Source organism: Stenella coeruleoalba (genome assembly GCF_951394435.1).
Source record: "Stenella coeruleoalba genome assembly, chromosome: 4".
Classification (NCBI taxonomy): domain Eukaryota; kingdom Metazoa; phylum Chordata; class Mammalia; order Artiodactyla; family Delphinidae; genus Stenella; species Stenella coeruleoalba.
The window spans coordinates 18,266,404-18,281,843 of NC_137149.1; the positions used below are offsets into that span (position 1 = coordinate 18,266,404).

Genomic DNA, 15,440 nt, shown 5'->3' on the forward strand with positions numbered 1-15,440 from the left:
GGAGCCCACTCTCTCTTTACCCTGACACCTGTCTCCTGAAACCCTACATTTTCCTGTTCTATATGGACTAACTGCTCTCTAGACCTGCAGCACAGTTCTCATCCTAAGACTTTCTATTATTACTCTTCCCGTGGCTTCCTATTTCTTGAATTATTTCTTTGTTTAGCTGGTATACAATCTTAAGTAACTTTGTAAAAAAGAGTACATGCTGAGTCCCTTCTAGAATATTAGAAAATGCCTTTATTTAATCCTCACATTTCTAAAGTCTGGTTTGGCATATAATGCTAGGTTAAAGACAATTTTCCTCAATATTTTGAAGGAAATCTTCCAATGTCAGTACCTTTGTCTTCTCCCAACTCCCTGCCACACACACACACACACACACACACACACACACACACACACACGCACGCACACACACACACACACTCTTACTGAAAACATTCAAAACCATTCTAAAGAAACAATGGCTATCCAAGGAAATCAGGATTTAAGGGCATAGGCTTTGGAGTCATACTTGGGTTTAAATCTTGGATCTACCAGACGTTATCTGTGAGATCTTGAAAACATTATTTTAAGCTAGTTTCTTCCTCTGTAAAATGACTGTACTAATTTTGTTTCTCATAGGGTTATTGTATTAAATTAGAAAATTTTGTATCTCATAGCTAGATTAAGTTAGGGTTATTGTATTAAATTAGATACTGTATGACTTATTAGATATTGCTAGACTTATTATTATGTCTAGCACATAGTAAGTGCTCAACAAAATTGTGGCAAACATTACTAATATTACTAGTATGCTACCTGATTAGTGAATGTATAATAAAGGCCAATAGAGAATCTGGTGGCTATAGATTTATCTACCATTTTTTCCCAGTACAAATTATTAATAACCTAATTCAAGTGGAAATCATACATGTCCTTCTGTTTCTACAGGTGGATATGTTCTCCTCTTGGTTGTAATTTGCCTCTAATTCCTGAAGTTCCAGCTCTTCTGGAACATCCAGAAAAAAACTGAAGCTGATAAATAGGGTTCTGATGTGAGATGACAAGAAGCAAAGCAACGCCAAACTGATTTTTACAGCCATTTAGCATCCAATGTCGGAGACTGAGGGGGAATACATTGTTATACAGCAACAGCATAAAGGAATGAGCAGCGGAAGTTCACAGGCTGGAGACACAGTTGTGCATAACTAAGCTTTACAAATATGCAGCCCAATCCTGAAGATGGACTTCGTGTGGGTCTACTAAAGCCACGGTGGCATTTCCGTTACATCCATACACCTAGAGAATGAGTTATCTGTCAACAGCCATCTCTGGAAACAAAAAGCAAAACACTTTCTAGCAGACAGAAGCTCAACAATGACTCCTGGTATTATCTGAGCCTCAGGGCTGAATGATGAAATTTTGCACTGCCTCTGCTGACTGGTGGAAGCATTTATAAGTTGATAGGAAAGATCATTCTTGCCAACACCTCAAACAATTTCACTGTGTACTACAGTGCATTATTAACGACATCATGATTCTTAGCATATGAAGTCTTTCCAAAATTATTATAGGTAAATTATATTCACGTTCCAATGAGCAAACCAAAATTATTAGTATCACCTTGGAGCATGAAAAAAAAAACACCAAAATATTAAGAATGCCCAGGGTAGAATTTTAACTGTAGGACCAGAATGACTTTTCGGTATAAGTTACAATTTCAAATGAAAAGCTTAAATTTATTCAAATGTACGTGCATCACAGTTCCATCAAATGAACAATGAGTCTCAAGTACCCAGAGATCTTTGTTCTCAGTAGTGGGTAAGCCAGCTATAAACCAAAGGAGAATAAGAGGACAGCTTAACCCACAGGGATCAGGACATCCTTCAAGCCATGAACCTTGCATGAAAAGCAACATAAAATGAGGCTGGCAGGCAAGGACACCAAGTAAGGCCGCAGGGACTGAGTCTTGCCTAAGTCAAGGGGTGATATTCACAGGGATCTCCCTGGAACTGTGCACTGCTGTGTTCCTGCTGGCAGGAATTTACCAGTGCTGTCAACCTTGATAACAAAAAGATCCTCATTAAATTAAAACAAGATGAAGAAAAATAACAGATAGATATTTTTAACTCTTTCTACAGGAAGAAAACCGGAAGATGATAAAGAACTGAAGAACATCCTCAAGCTATTCCAACCATTATTTTCTTGCCAAGTTGGGAAGGCACAATTTTCCTTAAAGGTATGTTTAATTAATTCTTTGACCTTGAAAGTAGCCCCTAAGTGAGGGACTTCTCTGGAGTGCTAGTCACTCTCCAGCACTGTGCTGCAGTGGACCACAGGGATCTCACCTATCATGCTAAACCTGGGTACATCCTATTACCTATGTGGACATGACCCCATGGTACTGCTTCTTCACAGGTGTCACAAAAACTATCTTTGGAGAATGAATGAGGGATAAAAATGATGGACTGTTATTGATTTTCCCATGTAAATTGCTTTCCATGGTTTTCAAGATAAAAACATCCTCTGAGTAGAAATGGTAATCTGTGCATCTGCTTTTTAGGTTGAGCATAAGAAGATAATATCTCTAGCTATGATTCCGAGTGTTCTTCTAATTGAACTTTGATAAAGCTTCAGGTTAAAATAATTTGCCTGACAAGATACACTCTTGCTCAAGGTTTTAATTCTCAGAATTATAGGTAGGGATATAAAAGGTGGAGTTTTAAAAATATTATTTTCCTCTTTTAATTTCATAAGCTATGTTTTCTGCATTATTTAGTTGAAGAACCCAAAAAGAATAGGTGAATGGGAAAGCAACACGAACCTAAATTCTTTGATGCACAAAGCATGCAAGATTTATAGCTATTTCTTCATTATATTTCTAAGCTTTACAAATAAATATTAAACATTAACCAGTTCACAAAAAGTTTGTTTAGGGACTACCTTCCCCTAGAAAGTACATAGGTAATAAAGACAATAAAGTTGGCATTTTTAATACTCACCAATGATAAATCATTTTTCAAACTGAAAAGTTACTGCCAGGCTCTGCTATTTTATGCTTTACATTTTCAAGGTAAGCAGGCAGGTTCCATTCCAATGTGAAAGACATCCCATAATGACCACACTACACACAAAAACTCAAATTCTCATAGCATTAAGTTATCTGTTTTTATTCTTTAACCTCATCTTTTAGTTTCATTTACCAGAGAAGATTGTATCTGGAAAGCTATTGAAAACTATAAATCTGTCAACGGTTTCTTTTATAGGGTGACGTGGGAGAAAAAAGGACAGTATTAAGAGGACAAAGGGTGCAGTACAAGGAGTACTTGCCATGCACGCTCCCCCTCCCCAAATACAGTGTTACTGCTCAATGTTTGCCTAAGCTCATGCTTACAAGGGAAAGGAAATATGAGTTACTAATTTCAAACTTAAAAATGTCAGGAATGTAAAAACTGAAGTTCTAAATTTTATTTGAAACAAGCAAAGACATTTCATTGAAAACAAGACTGTTACAATCAGATAGGTGCAAACTTGTCAAGATGGAATTTTAGTTTGCATTTCACACAGACACAGGTACACAACCTCACAACAATGTTCTGCTTCTTAAGTTCATGAAGATAATAAGTACTCAGGTTGTAATTCTGAGAAATAAGAATGGTCACGTGTTGTTCAGTAGCTTTTCTGGTTAGCGAAATAGTTTTTAAAATGCTCTGCAGAGTCTCCCACGTGCCTTAGAGGTCACAGCAGGAGGAGGGAAAGGTATGGCCCCAACCAAAGCAGATTCATTCTTATCTCTTCTATATAATGGTCTTCCTACATAAGATTTTATTTGAGGGAGGGAAAAAGTTTCAGCTACTAAAATCTTTCAGAAACTACTCTTCTTCAGTTTCAAAAACGATAGAAAAGATTAACACTGAATTCTAAAATAAAGCTTTCACGGAGAAACATAGCTCTGGATTGGAATGAAGAGATGGAAAGAACATAATTTTCTGAGACAATATTTTGCTTTTATAATTTCTAAGTGTAACTGATGTAATCTTCACCTACTAGTCTTTCTTATTTTTTATTCTCAATTGAAAAGCAAAGTTAGACAAATAGTGACAACCTGAAAAGAATGACTTTTCCTTGTCAGCTTACAAAGAGAAGTTTAAAAATGTTTCCTCTGGAACTTCTGTTCAACATCACCCTGGGAATTCCCTTTACTACTCTCCTGTGTTGAACTGCTTGTTTCCTAGATGCCACGTCTCTTCCTTGTTTTTGGTGGAACACATCCACTGGTAGCTTCCTAAAAAGAGGTGCGTGGAGATAAATTTGTTTTAGACTTTGCATGTCTGAAGTGTATTTATTTCATCTTCACATTTGATTGTATAGTTTGGCTTGATAAAGAACTCCAGGGTGGAAATCATTTCCCCTCAGAAATTTAAAACCATAGTTGCTCTCCTGTCTCATGGCTTCTACTGCTGCTGTAGACTATCTTGTGACAGTCCAAATTCTTAGTCCTCCGTATGTGATGGGTTGGGACTGGACACTTAGTAAAGCATTTCAATCTAGAAACTTATGTTATTCAATTTGTGGGAAGAAATTTTGATAGTTTTCTTCCCTCTGATTTGTTTGCTCTTTCTGAAGCCCCTATTACATGTGACTACATGTCTCCATTTTTCATCTCCCTGTCTTTTTTGTTTTATTTTCTGGGAGACTTACTCAACTTTTTCCTCCGATGCTTCTATTTCATTTTTAAAAAAAATTTCTATCTGAACAATTTTTTAAAGTTTTTTTAGAAATTACTTATTTATTGTTCTTTGATTTTTTTTATTGACGTAGAGTTGATTTACAATGTTGTGACTACCTGAACTTTTTAAAATTTCAATTAAGGAATAATTAAATATTCTTTTTTAGACCCTCTGGTGCTTGTTTCCTGGTTGTACTATCTTTCTTTCTTTCTTTCTTTTTTTTTTTTAAATAAATTTATTTATTTATTTATTTTTGGCTGTGTTGGGTCTTCTTTGCTGAAGGCAGGCTTTGTTGTGGTGAGCGGGGGCTACTCTTCATTGTGGTGCGTGGGCTTCTCACTGCAGTGGCTTCTCTTGTTGCAGAGCACAGGCTCTAGGCGCGTGGCCTTCAATTGTTGCGGCACACGGGCTGAGTAGTTGTGGCTCGCGGGCTCTAGAGTGCAGGCTCAGTAGTTGTGGCGCACGGGCTTAGCTGCTCCGCAGCATGTGGGATCTTCCCGGACCAGGGCTCGAACCCGTGTCCCCTGCGTTGGTAGGCGGATTCGCAACCACTGCGCCACCAGGGAAATCCCTGGTTGTACTATCTTTTTCTTATTTGTTTTTTTCATCGGCTCCCTCATTGTCTCTATTTTCTCTGTGTTTGTTTTAGAGTGTCTTTCATATTAGAAGCTTTCTTAAAATATTAGGGATCCCTACCCAGTTTTCCATTCATATTTAGGAAAGAGGGGCTAAAATTTCAATTGGAAACTCTGTGTGCATGGGTGAGGCTTGTCAGCCAGTCATCTTCACTGCTGTAATTTTCCCAAATGTAAGTATCTGTAGAGCTGTTCTCTTAGACTAACAGTCAGTTTCTCCAGACCGCAAACATCCAGTACTCTGCCTGGCTGCCAGCATGACCGGAGCACAGCAAGGGAAGGGCTTGGAAGTCTCAGCATGAAGTATACAGATTTTCATTTAATACCCTGTTTTTCGCTTGACATGTCACCCCTCCCTCATCTTCAGATGGAATTGGTATCTTCATGTTCAGAACATCCGTAGTTCAACTTTTCTGAAAACAAAGCTCCAATTTTCTGCTGGGGGTCATCTGTGAGGAGCCTGGAGAACAGTCTAGGAGTCCACCTCTTCTATGTAAAGACTTGCAACAAATCCTGCTCTTGGCCCTTCTCCTTTTTCTTCAGAGGTGCCTTATATTCTAATTCCTTTCTTGAGTCTTGAGACCTATTGTGAAATCAGCTGCTTCTTATTCATTTCTCTTGCCTACAGGTTTCAGTATTCTCTTAACCTGTACATTTATTGTCCAGCTTCAAAAATTTTATTTCTATTTTTCATTGGTTATCAACTTTCTCATTTTCTTTGTCATTATTGGCTTATGCCATTCTTATTCTTTACTTGTATTTTAGTAAGTTTCAGAAGGAAGCAGATGTAAATGAGTGTGTTCAGGTTACCATGCGTAATGAGAAGTTTCATAAATTTGTTTAAAGATGTTCGGTTTCCACGGGTCATCCCACAGGTTCAACACATCTATGCCTCAGAACTTAGCCTCATCATGCAGAGCCAGCTACATGTAGAACCATGCCAGCATGCTGTATCTTGAGGCCTGGACCTCAATTTCTAAAGTTAAGGATTTTACTAAGATATGCTTTTCCAAATGTTTAACATTTAAAATTAGTATCTGTCATAAAATAGACATGAACATTAAAGTGGCAATCTCTATGCCTCCAACACACAGAGTCACTGTAAAGCTATGATTAATTTGATGATGGCTCTAACAACTGATGACATCTTAGAACCAAAGGTACAAAGTAGTATCTATTTGAAAGGGTTGCTAAAAGACACAAACGAGATAATGCTTATGAAGTCTTAGGTAAGAACAGTGGCTAAGAGATACTAAGTGCTTATATTTTAGCTGCTTTTAATAGTTTTTCTAATATGCTTCTGCATGATGAAATACTTTCCCACTAATCTTTTTCTACTATTCTGTTAAGATAGGTTAGCATGTTAATATATCATAAAGTATATAAAATCACCAGACAGCATTTAATGAGTTGCTGCTTTACTTAAAAAAAGTGTGTGTGTGTGTGTGTGTGTGTGTGTGTGTGTGTGTGTGTAATTGCTATTTTCCAAAGAAAGGGAGATGAGAAAGAGTCGTTATGAAGTTCACAGCATCTGGACCTAAGAGGCACTTCATTTTTCATTCTGTCATTTATTCTTTTATTAAAAAAATTATGAAGCATCTCTTAAGTGCTTAAGTTCTGGGGATACAGAGATATGACACAGATCCTACCTTGGGGAAGCTTATAATTCAGCAGTTGAAGGTGAGTAGGATACAGTGTGTTGAGCGGGTTCCTGTGGCCCATGTTAAACAGAAGTCATGAAGTTCTTAAACAATAGCTGGATACACTGATTCTGGGGACATATTTAATAGTATCACACTGAAAGTTACATGGTCTGCATATTTCTGTAAAACAGGGGGATTTGACTCCAGTTTAGAGCCCATGGAAGGAATTCTTTGCTGAAAGGGATGTAAACATCTTTCCTTTTGCCACAGTATCCAGATGAATGCTGGCCCAAAAGGGAGGATGTGGTCATCAAAGAGGACACAGACATAGAGTTTCAGTCAGAACAGACAGAGCTGTAGCACCACACAGGCATAACTAGCATTTTGGTGAGCAAGTTAGAGAATTAAAGCCCTTTCTGGAGTTACTTTTTAAGGGCTTTGTTCTTAAAGGGTATGGCCAAGGAAGCACACATTTCAAGACTTTGCAGTAACAGCCCTGAAATGAAAAGAGGACTTGTGGACTCAGAGGGTATGAGATAATAGCATCAAGACATGTGGTTGAGCTTCCAAAGTGAATCAAAATATTTACCATAGCCATACTGGAGGAATAAGAAATTATCAGAAACTATTACAAGAAAGATATGAAAGTAAAATCTCCTAGAGCTTTATTACACTGCATATGTTAAGATATTTTCAACAACTTTTCCAATCTTCATCAAGTGCCAAGTTGAGGAACCCATTTTTAGCTTAAAGTCACCAAAATTACCAGGCCTACGGAGATCCTAACTCATGAGTCAAGATTCTCAACACCAGATACAGCTACTTTTACTGATTCTGTCTCAACAAAGCTTAAAAAACAAAACAAAACCAAACCCCAAAGCTAGATAAGAAAGGGAAATATTCAAGTGTTATGGGATACATAGTAAAGGTATCTAATCTGGGCTAGAAATGGTTAGAAATGGCTTTCTGGAAGAAGTTATCTCTAAGCTGAATGGGTACAAAAGACTCAAACAAATAGTTCCATGAAGCTGCAGCTATATAACAAAATGTTTTAAAATATCCTTGTTCTCCTCATTCAATAAGATAATTTATCCCCATTTGATGGGTGGGGAGAATGTAGCCTTTAAAACAAGGGAGACAACAGCAGCTCTGCAGTTGATAGGCAGCAGGAAAAGCAAAACAATGCTTTAAAGGCAAGGTATTACACAGGAAATGAAACTGATAGCAGGTGAAACTTCAACCTTTAATATGCTAATATAAATGAAGACTGTTGTAATAAGGTCAGCAAATGAAGTCCATGTGTCTCTTCAGAGAAATAAGAAACTGAACAATCCTAAGCAAAGTCAAACGAGCCAGTCTCCCAGATTTAAAAAAAACATTATTTCTCAGAGTTTTTTTTTTGTTTTGCCACACCACACAGCATGTGGGATGTGGGATCTTAGTTTCCCAACCAGGGACTGAACCTGTGACCCCTACAGTGGAAGTGCAGAGTCTTAACTGCTGGACCGCCAGGGAAGTCCCTATTTCTGAGTTTTGCTTAAGCTCACCAGTCCTCAAAGAAAGCTTCCAAATTACTCATTAAAAAAAATGCAAAAAGATGAATCTAGACCATAAGTTACATCCTTTTCTATTATAACTTCTTTTTGGCATCTGTTAGTTTTTAACGTAGGCAACAGAACCCTGGCAAAGAAACACATCCATTTCTGGTCTGGTCTTTGTTCACCCCTCACACTGCTTGATACCACTGAAAGACCTTTGATTTTATACTATAAAAAGGAAAGCAGGAGGGGAGTTGACCAAGATGGCAACACAGGAGATTTCTGAACTTCCCTCTTCCCACATACATGCTGTACAGCTACACATGGAGCAATTCCCTATGAAAGAAATCCAGAAATAAGCCGAGAGACTTGTATACATAGTATACATAGGATGAAGAAGAAATACCCACACTGAAATGGGTAGGAAAGGCTGAGATGCACTCTTGTCATAAACCCCACTCTGGCACACAGCCATACAATCTGAAGAGAACTAACTCTCAGCTTCTCCCTGAGGAGCAAGGGTTTGGACTGCACATTTAAGGCCTCAACTTTTAAGACTTCCACCTGGCTCCCAAATACCTAGCTCTGGAAGCCAACAGGGCTTGTGTCCATAAGACCTATAAGATTATAGCAAACAAAGAGGCAGTGCTTCAGGTGTACATAGGTAATCACTGTAGTTATCCCCCCCCAGGACTCAGCACTGAGGAAGAAATAAAAAAGCACCTATCTCTCCCAGTCCTTCCCTGAAAGGGGTCTAAATGCAAACTTTACAAACTGCTGCCCAAGGGTCCAGCTTGTAGTTATGCACACATATAGGAGTTGGCTGCAATCTCTGGGGGAAGCCTGCAAACACTTCTCCCACCTTCTCTTTTTGGCCAGCTCAAACAATGAAACCAAGTTGCCAGTATCTCCCTGGAAGGATCCTGTACACACATCTGGTGCTCCAGCTTTGAACTATCAGAAAGAGAACTATGAAAACAATCCCAATTATAATGGCATGAAAAAGAATGAAATACTTGGGAATAAATTTAACCAAGGAGGTAAAAGATCTATACACTGAAAACTATAAGGCACTGATGAAAGAAACTGAAGAAGACACAAATAAATAGAAAGATATACTGTGTTAATGGACCGGAAGAATTAGTATTGTTAAAATGTCCGTACTACCCAAAGTGATCTACAAATTCAGTGCAATCCCCACCAAAGTTCCAGTGACACTTTTCACAGAAATAGAACAAACACCCTAATATTTGTATGGAACCACAAAAGACTCTGAATAGTCAAAGCAATCTTGAGAAAGATGAAAGAAGCTGGAGCATCATACTTGCTGATTTCAAACTATATTACAAAACTAAAGTAATCACAACAGTATGGTACTGGCATAAAAACAGACATATAGATCGATGGAACAGAATAGAGAGCCCAGAAATAAATCCATGCATATATGGTCAATTAACTTTCATAAAGCAGCCAAGAATATAGAATGAGGAAATGACAGTTTCTTCAATTAATGGTGTTGGGAAAATTGGATATTCTCATGCAAAAGAATGAAACTGGACTCATATCTTACACCACACACAAAAACCAACTTGAAATGGATTAAATGTAAGACTTGAAAGTGTAAAACTCCTAGAAGAAAACATAGGGGGTAAGCTCCTTGACACTGGTTTTGGCGATGATGTTTTGGATTTGGCACTAAAAGCAAAGGTGACAAAAGCAAAAATAAACAAGTGGGACTACATCAAACTAAAAAGCTACTACATAGCAAGGAAACCATCAACACACGAAAAGGCAACCTACTAAATGGGAGAAAATACTTGCAAATCATACATCTGAAAAGGGGTTAATATCTAAAATATACAAAGTATTAATACAGCGAAAAACCAAAGAACCCAATTAAAAAATGGGTGAAGGACCCACATAGACATTTTTTCCAAAGACATACAAATGGCCAACAGGTACATAAAAAGGTGCTCAACATGACTAATCATCAGGGAAATACAAATCAAAACCATAATTAGTTATTGCTTCACACCTGTCAGGATGGCTATTATCAAAAAGAGAAGAGATGATAAATACTACTGAGGATGTGGACAAAAGGGAACACTTGCACATTGTTGGTGGGAATGTAAACTAATACAGCCACTATGGAAAACAGTATAGAGGTTCCTCGAAAAAACTTAAAAATAAAATTACCATACAATCCAGCAATCCCACTTCTGGGTACATATCCAAAGGAAATGAAAGCATTATCTTGAAGAGACACCTGTACTCCCATGTTCATTGGAGCATGAATCACAACAGCCAAGGTATGGAACCAACCTAAGTGTCTGTCTCTGGATAAATGGATAAAAAATGTGATATATATATATATATATATTATATATAAATATTTATATATTTATAAATATAGATAAAATGGAATATTACTCAGTCTTTAAAAAGAAAGAAATCTTGCTATTTGTGATATGAATAAACAGGCAGGGTATTATGCCAAGTGAAATAACATAGAGAAAGACAAATATTTCATGGTATCACTTATATGTGGAGTCTAAAAATATAAATAAATAAAAGGTAGGCCAAACTCATAGAAAGGGAGAGTAGAAAAGTGGTTTCCAGAGGCTGGGGGGTCGGGGAAATAGGGAGATGTTGGTAAAAGTGTACAAACTTTCAGTAATACGACGAATAAAAGGTCTGAAAATCTATGTATAATATGATGACTAAAGTTGAAAATACTGTATTGTGTAACTGAAATTTGCTAAGAGTAGAAACTAAATTTTCTCTCTCTCTCTCACACACACACACACACACACAAAATACGTGTATCGATATTAACTTGATGGAAGGAATCCTTTCACAGTATATATCAAATCATCATGCTGTACACTTTAAATATCTTATACTTCTATTTGTCAATTATATCTCAATAAAGCTGGGGGGGGAAAAAGAGGAAAGTAGGAGAGGGAGAGTAGGAAAAACAAAGGCGAATGTTTATTCTCTATACTAGACTCCAGACGATAGTCTATCTGTTATTGCCACCCAAATATAACTGTATTTGCTTCTCCTTTCATTCTCTAAAGTTGCCAAGCTTTCATTCTCTAAAGCTGTTGTAACATGTAGGGCACATCCCATTCTATGGGCTTTTTTTTTTTTTTTTTGTGGTACGCAGGCCTCTCACTGTTGTGGCCTCTCCCACTGCGGAGCACAGGCTCCGGAAGTGCAGGCTCAGCGGCCATGGCTCACGGGCCCAGCCGTTCCGCGGCATGTGGGATCCTCCCGGACCGGGACACGAACCCGTGTCCCCTGCATTGGCAGGCGGATATGGGCATTTTTAATAGTGTAATAAATGGATCCAGTTTACTATATGACTCCTATAAGGTAGCTTTGCTAATTGAGGGAAACTGCCTGATATGAAAAATAATTTAGTTTCAGCTAAGTCCTAAGCTCTAATTGCTGTGATCTGTGTATGAGTTTGATGTGTAGGTGAACATACATATATATATGTGCACTGTGGCAACAGAAAACCCACAAAATACAGGTAAAGCTAAGTCAATGTAAAAAGAAAAATTATCCTAGATTGCTCTGTATTACTCTGCTGTAGTATTTTGTTAGGGTATTTTTAAAATTGTGCCAATAGAAAGAGACTGCTGAATATATAAACTCCATCACCTCACTGCCAGTGTGTGATGTGACAAGGTTCTTGAATCAGACAAAACTTTAAAAACGTAAAAACTTCTTTCTATAATGTACTTCTTCATTTAAAAGGTCCCTCCCCTCATCTATCATCTCCTAGCACAGTTATCCTGTGTTTTAAAACATGGCCATATAGTACTGCCATTGTGTAGTGTATGATCTACATGTAAAATACCGCATGTGCCCAAGTTAAAACCGCTCCTGTTGAGTACTGAGTCCCAGTTTCTGAGGAGAATGTTTTTCTATTCATACAGGCAGAAATATCTGATTCAAATACAGTAGCATAATGTTCAAAAGAGAATGGTTTTCTTCATGGCTAACAGTTCTTTGAGGGAATAATTCTCCCTTGCCGTTAAAAGTTATAAATCATCACAATTATGAGGACAAAAGTAAACTATTGAGCAAATATGGTGATTTTTATCTATAAACATTTACAAAGCATAAATTGATTCCAAATAGATTTTTTTTTACAGAAATACACTTAATACCTTATTAAATATATTTTGAAAGAAAAAATAGATAATTCATTAAAATTAAAAATTTCTGCTCTATGAAAGACATTGTTTAGAGTGAAAAGATAAGCCACAAACTAAGAAAAAAATCTTTAGACAACACAAATCTGATAAAAGAGTGGTAACCAAAATGTACAGAGAACTCTTAAAATCCAAAAATAAGAAAACAACCCAGTTAAAGGTGGGCAAAATATGTGAATATGGACAGCTCACCAAAGAAGATATATAGATGGCAAATAAGCAAATGAAAAGATGCTAAACATCATATGTCATGAGGGAATTGCAAATTAACAATGAGATATCACTATGCATGTATTTAAATGGCTAAAACCTAAGACACTGACAACATCAAATGCTGATGAGGATATGGAGCAACAAGAACTTTCTTTCATTGTTGGGAATGCAAAATGGCACGGCCATATTGGAAGACAGTTTGTCACTTTCTTATGATTAAACACATTCTTACGTATGATCCAGCAATGACACTCCTAATATTTACCACAAAGAGATGAAACCTTAAGTCCATAAATAAAATTTTCACATAAATGTTTACAGCAGCTTTATTCAAGCTTCATTCATTAAACTTGTAAGTCCTTCAACAGGTGAACAGATAAACTGTGGTACATGCAGATAATGGTATATTATTCAACAATAAAAAGAAATGAGCTATCAAGCTACAAAAAGACACGGAGGAACCTTAAATGCAAAATGCTATGTGAAAGAAGATTCCTTCTATATTGCATTCTGGAAAAGGCAAAACTATGAAGACAGTAAAAAGATCAAGGGTTTGGAGTCAGGGAGGAAGGGATGAATAAGTGGAACACATGGGATTTTTAGTGCCATGAAACTATGTTATATGATACAGTAATGGTGGATACAAATGTCATTATATATTTCTCAAAATCCATAGACAGTACAACACCAAGAGTGAACCCTAACATAAATTATGGAGTTTAGTTAATAATCTAGGGACTTCCCTGGTGGCACAGTGGTTAAGAATCTACCTGCCAATGCAGGGAACATGGGTTCAATCCCTGATCTGGGAAGATCCCATGCTCCGCAGAGCCTAAGCCTGTGCGCCACAACTACTGAGCCCACGGGCCTAGAGCCTGTGCTCCGCGACAAGAGAAGCCACTGCAATAAGAGGCCCGCGCGCCACAACAAAGAGCAGCCCCCGCTTGCCACAGCTAGAGAAAGCCCACGTGCAGCAATGAACACCCAACACAACCTATAAATAAATAAATAAATAAAAATAAAAAAACCCTCTATCAATACTGGCTCAACAATTTTAATAAATGTGTCACACTAATGAAAGATAATAAGGGAAATTAGGAGGAGGAGGTGAGATGGTAAATGGGAACTTCATATTTTCCACGTATTCTTCTGTAAGCCTAAAATTGCTCAAAAATAAAATCTATTAATAAAATATACATATAATTAAAAATGCTATATAAGAGATAATTCTAGCTATTAAAAGCATATCTTATGGTAATGTAGAAGAAATAGTTCTAATTTTTCTAGTGAGATAAATGGAGATATGATTCCCATATATAGCTTTCAAGTTATAAAAATGCATCACTTAAAAAAAGAGAGAATTTTGGCCCTTTGTTAACAGAAAATGGTACTTTTCAGATTTTGTATACAAATACTAGAAAAATATGATATTAAGCATGTATGTCCTAGTTTTAGGGGTCATGTTTAAGAATTGGTGACCAAATATTTATAAATATTTTTATTTGGAAATTCTTTAATTGATGCCTTCTAATACATTTCCAAAAATTTTGCATAAAACTGTCTAACAAAGAAAAACTTCTTACAAGGGGCAGAAATTGGTTATTAATTTTATTCTTTAACTCAGTTGTCTTTTTGGTGCTTGTGGGGGAAATTCCCAGTTTTTTATATTTTTAACTATGAATTTCCTCTTAAATAGGGGCCTTAAACCAAAATTTTTTAGAAACAAATCCCTGTTATAAAACAAAATCTTACAGATTAAATGGAGCTGCTCCCCCCAATGAAGTCCAGGTGTGGGGCCCTAGGATTCTTCCTCCTGTTTGCTCCTATGACCTGGCCTTGAGACAACCTCAAAGAACCCTGGTGCTTTTAGAGTCAGCTTTAAACTATTCTCGAAAATATAAATATTTCCCAATTACAAAATCACTTACTACGGAAGTTTCTATTACTATTACCTTCCTTTCAGCTTCCACTCCAAAGTCCCTGATGCTAATAAGGCTCAGTAAAATGGAATAGCAGTGTTTAAGATGAGAGTAGACTAATACAATGGAGTCAATAAAATGTGTCATGCAATGTTAGTATAACCATGTCAAAATGTAACTGCATATAACAGAAAAGACTGGAAGTCCTTTCAGCAAATTATAAACCTGTTTACGTTCAATGGATGTGTAAAAATTTTTGGTGTAGAATAAATCCTTTTTTACAAGGAGCCTTGTAAAACCCTTTAAGTACCTTGAAAGTCAGCAGAAGAGGAAAGGTAAAGGGTTAAAGAGCAAGAAAAGCTATAGAAAGTAGACTAGAATACTTCTGAGTTCTTTTCTATTCCCTTTTTTTTATATAATCCCTAAATCCACCAGTTAAGAGATTCATTTGGGAAAGTAAAATTTTTAAAAAATGCAGATACCTCTGGAAGTGTTCTTGATTATTTGGCATTATGTAGTGAATTGATTTAATCAGACTGTTCCAACCAGAA

The 15,440-nt window shown here is 36.9% G+C and overlaps 1 protein-coding gene across 1 annotated transcript in view; it reads right to left on the reverse strand.

The window, feature by feature from the left end:
* The window catches only part of AFG2A (AFG2 AAA ATPase homolog A), a 343,293-nt gene that overhangs the window by 33,513 nt on the left and 294,340 nt on the right, over positions 1-15,440 (reverse strand). The gene's annotated exons all lie outside the window — the stretch shown is intronic.